The 11,901-nt window shown below is 38.2% G+C and overlaps 1 pseudogene; it reads right to left on the bottom strand.

Moving 5' to 3' along the window:
- Window positions 1-1,095: 1,095 nt before the first annotated feature.
- On the bottom strand, window positions 1,096-9,696 carry LOC114313193 (COMPASS-like H3K4 histone methylase component WDR5B pseudogene; annotated as a pseudogene).
- Window positions 9,697-11,901: the final 2,205 nt, after the last annotated feature.

Genomic DNA, 11,901 nt, shown 5'->3' on the forward strand with positions numbered 1-11,901 from the left:
ATTCTTATGTTTCAAAAAACTTATTCGCGCTATAAAGACTTATCTAGTGCGCACAAGATAAAACAAAACAAAAAAAATACATTTCAACTTAAATTTACATGAGCCCATCCAATGCCCAATCTGACTCAAGATACCCTACATATCAAATAAAAAATAAAAGCAGGATTAGGTTAAATTTACTATGAATAGGAACAAATGATCCAATTACATTTCAACTTAAATTTACTATGAATAGGTTGAATTTACTATGAACAAGAACAAAAGATCCAATTACATTTCAACTTAAATTTAACCCATCCAATTCAAGAGGGTAATAATTATCTCACGTCTTCTTATTCGAACTAAACACCCAATTCTTGCAAAAAATTTCAAATGGATCGGGAAGACCACATAGCCATGTGCCCATCCAACAAAATCATATCAATTCTCAAAAACAAGTCCTATTTGGTGAAAAAATTACACATCCTGCAGCTATGATTAGGTCATGAAATTTTGAAGGGGATCTTACATATATAGTGGCCTTTTTAAGAAATCATTTTGAAAAATAGTTCATGAAATTTTGAAGGAGGTCTCACATATGTAGTGGGCTTTCTAAAAACTCATTTTGCAAAAAGGGGAAGGAGAGGAAGCAAAAGAGTCCAAATTTCTTTTTCCTCTACCCTTTGCTGGCATGTGACCCAAGTGACTGCATTTTACATAGACACTTGACACCCTAAAGGAAATGTTCACCAATTTGAAAGATGTCTCCCACCCTATGTTTGGATCTTATATTTGTATAGAGAGAGAGAGAGAGAGAGAGAGAGAGAGAGAGAGAGAAATTTCATGAGTATATGAGGACATGCAAGCCATAGTACCCACATGGCATAATTAATATTGATATCAAAGCATAATTAATCCTAAATACATTAGCTTGAAAAGATAGCTACTAAAACAAGCTAGAAGAAAGAATTTCACCAATCAACCTTCAGATTAGTAAGCATAGCTTTCCAGTTTTGCATCCTAGAAAGATAGAAACAAACAGATCTCAAACCTTGTCTGATGCCATAATGCCAAACAAATGCAGTCATGGTTACAAAATCTATGAATTGGGTAAAATCAGTCTTCCTCTTGACTCCAGATCTTCACAGTTTTGTCGTTTCCGAGTGCATCGGAAGCAATCATGTTCTCGGTGGGGTGACACGACACTGATATGACAGTATCAGTGTGGCCTTCCAATTTCTGAACTATTTTCCTCGTCTGGAGTTCCCATAATTATCCTCATAAGTCTTCAGAAATTTACCAGTTGAGAAGTTCCAAAGCCTCTGCAGACACAAATAAAAAATCAAGAGAAGACAACAGATGACAGTGAGCAGAAGCTACTAGAAGAATGGGTGGATGCAAAACAACAAAACACCAATGTGCAAATTCAGTTTTTTTTAGAAGAATTTGGTCAAATTTCCCACGTAATAAGATTTTTACGCATTACGGACAAACACATAAATTTTTTTTGAGAAGGCCAATACACACACTACTATTACCCAAGTATCCTTGGTGACTAATTTAATATTTCAAACTTTTAAATGATATAACTTTTGAATTATATGTCGTCTCAACAGTAAAATTTTATTGACTCACAACAAAAGTTTACTTTGATTCACAATAAATCTTATTGTAAAATTTTAACATTTCAATAGTCAAATACCATTCATCATTAAACATCAATCACTATATATAACTGTTACCACCACAAGTAGAAATATCGAATAAAAAATTTATTAAAACAATGAAAAAAATAATGTTAATAGAAGAAAAATTTTACTATTAATTTAGAACAGAGTATCCACAAACAAAATATAAATTACAAATTGACCAGAGTAAAATTTTACTATCACTTTTAAACAAAGCATTAACAAACAAAACATAAGTTACATATTACCAGATCAAACCAAAGTAAAGTTAATCTAACAACAAACAAAAACACCATTAGATAATCATATTCAATAAAATACAATCATAACAAACAAAAGATACATTGTTCAATCTTCAATCTCACGTGAAAAAACCTTCAACAATAATTTATTCTTTCATCCGAAGAAACAGATGAAATACACATCTCATGCATGACTCTATTGCAAACTTCAATCCAAATAGTCACCGAAATACAACAAATAAGGTTCAAAGTATAGCAATCATCCAAGTTATACAGTGGAGGCGATAGATGTGGATATGAGAGTTAAATTGGTTCTTTAATAAAGGAAAAGGTTGTCCACTAACTGAATTTATACTATTCTTTCGTCCTCTAAATCTATAAAACATTAAATCAAGGACTTTTTCCATTAAAATTAATTAGCATGTGCTTTTTCCAGTACAAATGAGTAATGAGGGTGTTTTGACAAAAAAAAAAATCCCATTTTTTTAAACTAATTTATTTTGACTTAATTTGCTAGTGGATCTCACTCACTATGTGTGATATATACAAATGGCAATCTACACTGGGTAGTAAATTTTTTGAAAAATATTTCTGCCATCCCCCTGGCCACGAGCTACAGCAACATGACCATGAATAGAAGTTTTATTGCCCACAAAAGTTTTATTTGTCTTGACAGTTAACAAAACCTTTCTGCATCCAAAATTCATTGAAACAAACTGTTAAGACCGAGTTAGACCAAAGTTCCCCTTGTTGCTACCTGATAACTAATATTCCTCCCTTTCTCTCACTAACTGCCATGCCTTCTAATTATATATTCAGTTTCCAAAAACATGGAATTTGCATGATTGATTCCTAATAGAATACACACAAAAAGGAAAAAGAGATGGGCAAAGTAAGGTGCTAGTAGATGAATTGCATGGATTTCAATCGGCACAATAAATCTATCACCACTCTTCTCCAATATCTATTACTCACATAAGCAAATATCCACATCACTTTCCCAAAAGAGCTTTATCAAAGATGTCTAACCTCCTCCTTAATCATATCCCAAAAATCAAACAAATAATATTCCAACTCCTCCTCACTACCACCACCATCCCATAGAAAGCTTCTCTGCAGTTTGTCCAATCTCTTTGCCAGGAATCGCAAGCAAGGACATAGTAGGCAGGTAATCATGCTCTTTACTAAAATTCAGCAATCCTTGTAAAACTACACCCAATTTGTAATAAACTTACACTTGCCAGTAAGTTACATAATCACTATACTAAAAAATAAAAAATAAAAAATAAAAGCTGATTTTGTTTCTGGAAACAATACAGAAAGAAGAAGTGAACATGAAAACAGACCTAACTTGGAAGGCAGAGACAAAGATTTAAATGTTTCACTGGTCGAGGAAACTGACAGCAACTTGGGAAGATCAAGCTCTGGGGGTGCAAGAGTAGGCGTGATGATCAGGGTGGCGCATGCAGAGAAGCATGATGAATAGAGGGGTAATCGAAAAGTTGATGGAGAGGTGAGTACTTCAGGCTTCATGAGAAGTTTACGTGGGTCTATTCGTTACACACCTGGGTTGAATCTGGAAGTGGTTCTCAACAAGGCCCATGAACAGACTTGTGGTATGGGCCCTACTAGCGGTGTTGTTGCACAGCCCAAATGTTCTGACCCAAACCAAGTTATCAGTAACTTATTGTACCAAACCCAAAATGTAGAGATGAAACAGCCATAACAGATGGGCTCATGGGAAGAAGCATCAAAGTCTAATCAAATAAGAAAAGCTTCAAGAAAGGAAAAAGCAAAAAGGGTTTCAGGTCACTATTTCAACGAGAAGGGCAGCATTCAGTTTGGAAAACATAGGAAAAAAATGCCGATGAATTTGAAGAAAGGGGCAGTTTTCAGGTCAATAGTAGCAGCAATTTCACTCTCCATGTCAAGTGAGTCAAGAAGGAGAGTCCTCAATGAAGCTGAAACAAATGCGCAGCTCTGCAAGGGCCTTGGGATAGACGGCAATGGTCAGGAAGAGGAGATTATAAGCAAACTTAATGAAGCTAAAACAAACCTGCAGCTCAGTAGGGTCCTTGGGATGGACTACAAAGGTAAAGAGGAGGAGATTGGTGCTGTTTGGTGTAGCTGTTAAAACAGATTATAGATTATGACTTTAATCAGAAGCTGTTAATCTGTTTGGTATAGCTGTTGGATTATAGATTTAAGTTGCTAAGTAATGTTTGTTAAATAAGCTGTGAAGTAACTTTTTCAATTAATTTTTATTTTTTATTATTCACTATTTGTCTACATTTCTCATAAAAAATAATAATAATATTTTATAGTCCATTTGGGTCTTTTTTTATTTTTAAAAAAATAAAAAATAAAAAAATTTAAGATTATAACAGTAAATTAACATGTCCACAGCAGAAGCTGATAATCAGAAGTAAGGGGTGAGCAGCTTCTCAGAATCAGCTTTTTTGACTTAAAATAAGTTGTTAGAATCAGAAGCTGTTTGAAATAAGTTTAACCAAACAGTCCGAAATAACTTTTTAAAAGCCAGAAGCCATAAGTTGGCTCAAAAAAGCCCCACCAAACACCCCCATTATAAGCAAATTAATGGAGTTGGAAGAGAGAGATATTGTAAAGCTGAAGGAGAGGGAGGGCAATGTTAACTGAATAGCATCCCTAGGAGGTATAAAGAGTTATGGACATTTTGTAATGAAGCTATTATCTTGGAATGTGAGGGGATTGGAAAAGTCAATTAAAAGGAGGAGGATAAAAAAGGTGCTCATTGACAATAAAGTTGACATGGTGTTGCTGCAAGAGACTAAGAAATTTGTGAGTAATGAAAAGTTAGCTCGGTCAATTTGGGCAGGAGAGATGTTGGATTTTATGGCTGTGGACTCAACAGGAGCTGCTGGAGGTTTACTTTGTGTATGGAATCCAGAAGTGTTTCAAATTAAAGACTGTTGCTGTAATAAAAGTTTCATTATCCTATCAGGTACGCTTTATCATAGCTTTCAGTGTGTGGTGGTGAATGTATATGGTCCTAATGATGCAATTAAAATGGAGGTGTGGGATATCCTGTTAAATATGAAATCAGTATTCCCAAATCCTTGGTGTCTGGGGGGGGGGATTTCAATGAGATCCGGAGAATTTCATGAAAAAAAGGTGCTCTAGAATGGATAGGGGGATGAGAGAATTCAATGCAATGATTGACCAATTAGAGTTAATTGACTTACTAATGTTCGGGCGAAATTTCACCTGGAGTAATTCTTAGGATGGGGAAAGATGGAGTAGATTAGACAGATTTCTCCTTAACACAGACTGGGTGTGTAATTTTAACTTCAAATTGTGGGGTCTCCCTAGAAGGTTTTCAGATCATAGCCCTATCCTACTGATGGAGGATGAGAGGGACTGGGGTCCTAGACCCTTCAAATTTATTAATGCATGGCTTCTCCATCCAGGCTTTATGAAGGTAGTTCAAAAATGTTGGGCAGAAACAATGTTAGATGGTTGGGCTGGGTTCAAGTGCTTGTATAAATTGAAAGCTTTAAAAGCCACATTAAAGTAGTGGAATAATGAGGTCTTTGGTCATGTTGAATTCAAGCTGAAACAAGTTGAAGAGGAATTACATACTTTGGACTTACTGGCTGAAGAAGGGTCATTATCATCATCACAGGCTGCTAGAATGAGGGAGGCTAAAGGGGAAGCATGGCAACTAAGTAAAATGGTGGAGTGGGTGTGGATGTAGAAATCAAGGCTGAATTGGGCAATTAAAGGTGATAGAAATACAAAATTTTTCCACATTATGGCTTGTAGTAGGAAGAATAGGAATGCCTTATGTTCTATTGTGATTAATGGTTATGCGGTGGAGAATCCTCAAGATGTTAAGGCTAAAGTGAAAAATCATTTTCTTAACCACTTCTCAGATTCTTGGTCTAGCAGACCAGGGCTGCTAGGTCCTTTTAACACCATTGGAGAAGATCAAAGCTCTGAATTTTTGGAATCAGTTTTTTCAGAATTTGAAGTGAAGGCAGCAATTAGGAATTGTGGGGGTAATAAGGCTCCTGGCCCAGATGGATTTAATTTTAACATGTTTCAGAAATGTTGGAATATTATTAAGGGTGATGTACTCCAATTTATGACTGAATTTCACCAGAATGGGAAGTTGGTTTGCGGTATTAATAGCTCTTTTATAGCTTTGATTCCAAAAAATGATAATCCCTCTAGCCTTGTAGAGTATAGGCCCATCAGTCTGATTGGTTCCTTGTATAAGATTCTTGCAAAAGTACTCTCCAATAGGATGAAGACAGTAATGCCTAGAATAATCAGTGTTACACAGTCTGCCGTCATTGGGGGAAGAAATATTCTGGATGCGATATTGATTGCTAATGAGGTTGTTGATGGGTGGAAGAAGGACAGAAGAAAGGGGGTAATACTGAAGCTTGATTTGGAAAAGCATATGATTCAGTAAATTGGGGATTTTTATTCTCAATGTTATCAAACTTTGGGTTTGGGGCTAAATGGGTGAGTTGGATAAAAGAATGTGTAACTTCAGCTAGTATTTCTATTTTGGTGAATGGTTCTCCAACTTCTAAATTTAAACCTCAGAGAGGGCTGAAACAAGGAGACTCGTTATCACCTTTTCTATTTAATATTGTAGCGGAAGGTCTTAATATATTGTTGGAAAAGGCAAAGCAGCTGGGTTTGATCAAGGGTGCGGTTGTGGGTTCTGATCTTAGGATCACGCACTTGCAATTTGCTGATGATACTATATTGTTCTGTGAAGCTGAATGGGAGGAGATATTAAATATTAAGAGAATATTGAGATGCTTTGAAATTATGTCGGGCCTGCAAATCAACTACCAGAAAAGTGTGGTATGTGGGGTGGGTATATCGTCAACTCTATGTCAAGAGTTTGCCTTTAAATTACACTGCATTTATCAAAAACTACCTCTGAAGTACTTGGGAATGCCTTTGGGAGCTAGCCCTAGTAGAAAGTTGACTTGGCAGCCTGTGATTGAAAAGTTTAAATCAAAGCTTGCCTCATGGAAAAAACTTATCTCTCTTTTGCAGGTAGATTAACACTTATAAAAGCTGTGCTGTCAAGTTTGCCTATATATTATCTTTCTCTGTTTAAGATGCCTACAGGAGTAGCAAAGGAGATTGCTAAAATCCAATCAACTTTTCTTTGGGGAGGCTTGAACCTTAGAAGGAAAATCTATTTGGTTAAATGGGGAGAGGTTACTCTTAGTAAAAGTCAAGGAGGGTTGGGTGTGAAAAGAACTGATCTGATGAATGTATGTCTACTATTAAAATGGTGGTGGAGGTTCGGGGCAGAAGAGAAATCCCTGTGGAAGGATGTGATTTGCAAAAAGTACTATGGATCTACTGATGAGTGGTCACCTGCACTTGTAAGAGGTGGAATGATGTCTAAAATATGGGAAGATATTGTGGGAATTATAGTATCTAAACCTGAAGTGCTAGGCTTTTTTTAATTCGAATACTACAATTGAACTTGGGGATGGCTTGAGGGCAAAGTTTTGGCTTGATAATTGGGCTGGTTTTGTTTGGTTGAAGGTTTTGTTCCCTAGACTCTTTTTATTGGCCCTGAACAAATCTGAATCTGTGTCTACAGTGAGAGCTAGAGTTGGTCAACATGATTGGTATTCATTATTTCGAAGGAGTTTATTTGTATAGGAAATGGAGGAATTAGATAGGTTGAAGGGGATGTTGCTTGATGCTGCTGAGTTAAGGGTGAATGTCACTGATAAACTGAAATGGATGGTGGACCCTTCAGGAGTGATTTCTGTCTCATTAGCATACCATTGGTTCGAATCCTCATTGGGTTCTACTTTCAGGATAACAGAGTGCATCTGGAAGAATGTGGCGCCCCCAAAAGTCCAATTCTTTGGTTGGCTTGCTTGGAAGAGAAGGATTAAGACTTCGAACTACCTTCAAAGGATGGGGATTCTGGAGAATTATACTAGTTTACATTGTGTGTTCTGCAATGAGGAGGAGGAAACAGACAACCATGTACTCCTGTAATGTCCGTTTGTTTGGTTAGTATGGTCCAAAATTATGAGTTGGTGGGGCATTCAATGGGTGATACCAAAATCAACGGATGAACTGCTTCTTTGGTGGTCAGGATCAAAGTTCAAAAAATTAGAGAAGAAGATTTGGAGAATCATTCCGTTTGTGGTGCTGTAGCAGTATGGAAGTTAAGGAATGATTGTATTTTCAACAATGCCCAACCCAGCTTGGAGGAACTTTGTGAATTGATCAAAGTGAGAATTGCAATATGGTTCAAAGCATCATGCTCAGGTTTGCCCCTCTCAGTAAATGACATTATGTTTAATCTACATCAGCTCAGATTTTGCTGTAGGTGATATCTGTTAATTTATAAGTCTGGGTTGGTCTGGGGTGGACTGCTGCTGGGGTCTGCTGATATCTGTTAATTTGGGTCTGGGGTGGATTGCTGCTGGGTGAGTAATGTTATGTTGTCTATTCTGTTTTCTGCGCTGTTTGCTGTTGATATCTGTTAATTTGGGTCTAGGGTGGACTGCCTATAGAGTGTTTTTGCCACTATTATGCTCTCTGTTCTGTTGTTTCTTAAGGAATCTCAACCCAATTTTAATGATCTGTCTGGATTGTTTATTGGTTGGGGGAAGATCATTGCTGGTTACTGCTGTGCTTGCTACTTATCTGCTTATGTTGCTTCAAAAGGGTGTTTTGTGATGGGTGTTTTGTGTTGGTGTTTTCCTTGTTTTGCTCTATATGTTGGTTACTCACCAACTTCGAGCTTTGAGGTAGTGCTAGCAGATGATTTGGTGGGCTTCTTGGTGCCAACCTAGTTGGGATCATGAGGTTCCACTGTGATGCTTTTTGCACCCTCCTCTTTATTGATGTAATCTTCATACTTCGTATGTTTTCCATCAATAAAATTTTTTTGCTGAATAAAAAAAACAATTAATTTGAAACATAAAACAAATCTTCTTAAGCTTTCTATCTACAATTCAAGAATTTAAACAAACAAACAAACAGGGTAAGAGAACCATCAACCAAAAAAAGACTATTATATAAAATAAAATAAAATAGAGAAAAAGCTTCAAAATCAGAACTTTACTTTACTTTTTAGCTAAATTAGTTAGTAATGCTAAAAAACGTAGTTACTTGTTGAATTGAATTGAAAGAGAAATAAGAGAAACTCACTGACCAATGTATTATCCAAAGTCCCAATGAAAATGAATTTTCCATTGGGAGAAAAGTTGATGAAGCCGATAGGAGGATTCTCATCATCAATAAGAGTCTTGATACAATGGCCAGTGGAGACATCCCAAATACAACGCAAGCCATTGTAGTTCCTAGAAACGATTAAGGAACCGTCACGATTGAAATTAACGGCGGTGACAGGGCCAGAACGAGCAGGAAGGACCTTCAAGCACTTGCCAGAGTTCACATTCCAAACCCTAACAGTCGATGAGGTTCGACTGGGGGTTGTAGTTGAGGCAAAAGGCGTAGTTGCTGTGTCTGGTTAGGGTTTTGAGGAGATGTCCTAGATACGGAGGGTCTTGTCATAGGAGGCGATAGCCAGGTAATGATAGTCGGATGAGAAGGCGGTGTCAGAGATGCCTTGCTCGCGACCTTGGAACTCAACAAAATCAAAATCAGTACTACTTCGCCAGGTGCGGGCGGTCTTGTCGGCAAACGAGGTGGCCGTCGTCGAAGAATTTCACACTGGAGATTGCGTGTTTGTGACTTGTTAGGGTTTGTTTCAGCTTGTAGGGCTTTGTTGACTCCATTTTTTTGATGAATGGGGAGGGAAAGTTTCGGTTCTATTCTCTATCTGGGCAGGGTGTCACACACCAGCTGTGTAGAAGCCTTGTCAAGAGATATGCAAGTGTGTGTGGCGGTAGTTAACACTCTTCACCAGCCCGCCAAGAAAGCTCAAAGGGTTTGCAAAGACAAGCAAGCACGATATTAGTTAGCTTATGAGCCACTAGGTTGGAGACAAGCCACAAATTAGCAAGCAACAAGCTAACTTTAAAGCAAGCAACACTAGAAAAGCTTTCCACAATTTAAAGGTGAAATGAACTTTTCATTAATCAAAAGAAGGCATTACATTAGTTGAACAATGCACCAAAAGTGCTACAAAAGTTGCCTTACCATTGGCTAGGTTGGGGTACTTTAAAGCCACAAGTGGTTTGACTCAACACTTGGGTACACCCTCCATAATATAGCTTGTTAAGCCTTTTCCTAACTAACAAGAGGAAACATCCTCTATGTTTGAGGAGTCATAATGAATTTCTAAAAATTCTACAAAAAGAGAAAAATTACAAAACTTGGTCCCAAAACACCTTTAATACTAAGGTATTTACATAAAAATTTCGAAGACAAAAATACTACGTTTGACCCTTCAAAGTTACTGCTGCACAGGTAAGGCTGTGGCTGGCGCCGCATCCTGCTGTGGCCTGGCACTACTGCTGGACTGCTGCTACAAGCTGCTGCTAGCCTGGCTATGGCTGGCTGTTGGCTGCTGCTCGCTGCGGCTTGGCACGTGCTGTGTCATGGCTTATCGTGGGCTGCCTTGCACTATGCCTTGGGCCTTTACTTGCACTTGCTCCACCAACTTCTTAGGTATGTTTTTGGCTCTCCAAAGGGCACAAATGAGTGTGGCATCAAGGTGTTGACCCTTGGATGAGCACACCTTGGCAGTCTCTCCCATTTGAATAATCGACGCCCTCGACGACTTTGCCTAATAAACATCAATCTTGTCTTGAAAAGCTGACAAGTCCGTCTCCCATTCCCAACTGATTTCTTCATCTCCAAGGCCTCTCCATTTTACCAAATATTACCTTTGTTTTTTCTTAGAAACCATTTTCACCCGATCGGACAAGATAGATTCAGTAGACTTTTTCCCCGCTTTGGCTATGTTAGTTTAGCGTTTCAGTTCATTTCGGGTTGGATCTTCCTTGTCTGGATAGTAAGGCTTCAAATAACTCACATGGAAAACTGAGTGCACTTTTAGCCAAGATGGAGCATCTATCTTGTAAGCACACTTGCCAACTCTCTTTAGAATGGTTATCAGTCCCTCATACTTGCGCACTAGCCTTTTGTCTCTTCCCTTCATGAACTTGCGTTGCTTAGGGTTGAGTTTGACAAGAACTTGATCCCCAACTCTAAACTCAAGTGGCCTCTTCTTTTCATCAACCCATTTCTTCATTTTACTTGCTGCTTTTTCGAGATAGGCACAAGTAATGCCATGGTTTCTCTTCCATTCCTTAGCAAATTGGTAAGCCATGGGTGACTATCCTTCATAAGGTCCATCCACTGTGTGGGTAACAGTGGCTACTGTCCATTCACTATCTCGAAAGTACTCTTGCCTGTAGAGTTACTCTTTTGAGAGTTAAAGCATAACTATGCTACATCAAGAAGTTGCACCCAATTTCGTTGATTAGCATTGACAATGTGACGCAAATACTCCTTGAGTATACAGTTAAAGCGTTCGGTTTGCCCATCCATCTCTGGATGGTAGCTTGATGAAGTATTAAGTTGTGACCCAAGAAGCTTGAATAACTCCATCTAGAAGTTGCCAACGAAACGTGAATCTCGGTCACTAACAATACTTTTAGTCATGCCCCAATATTTAACAATGTGCTTAAAGAAGAGTTGGGCAGTCTCCTCCACTTAAACATACTTTGGGGCAGCTGCAAAGGTGGCATACTTGGAGAACCGGACCACAGTAGTCAAGATAGTCCCGATGTCTCCCACTTTAGGCAGTCCAGTGATAAAGTCAAGTGATACACTTTCCCACGGACGTTTAGGCACGAGAAAAGGTTCAAGCAAGTCTGCTTTCTTCTTATGTTCAACCTTGTCTTGTTGGCAACTGAGACAAGTGCAGACATATTCTTCTACATCATCACGCATTTGGGGCCAATAATATCCATGCTTCACCAAGGCCAATGTTCGGTCCCAACCCGAATGTCCTGCCTATAGTGTAGCATGGC

This window comes from Camellia sinensis, chromosome 5 (genome assembly GCF_055761805.1).
Source record: "Camellia sinensis isolate YWXY chromosome 5, ASM5576180v1, whole genome shotgun sequence".
Lineage (NCBI taxonomy): Eukaryota > Viridiplantae > Streptophyta > Magnoliopsida > Ericales > Theaceae > Camellia > Camellia sinensis.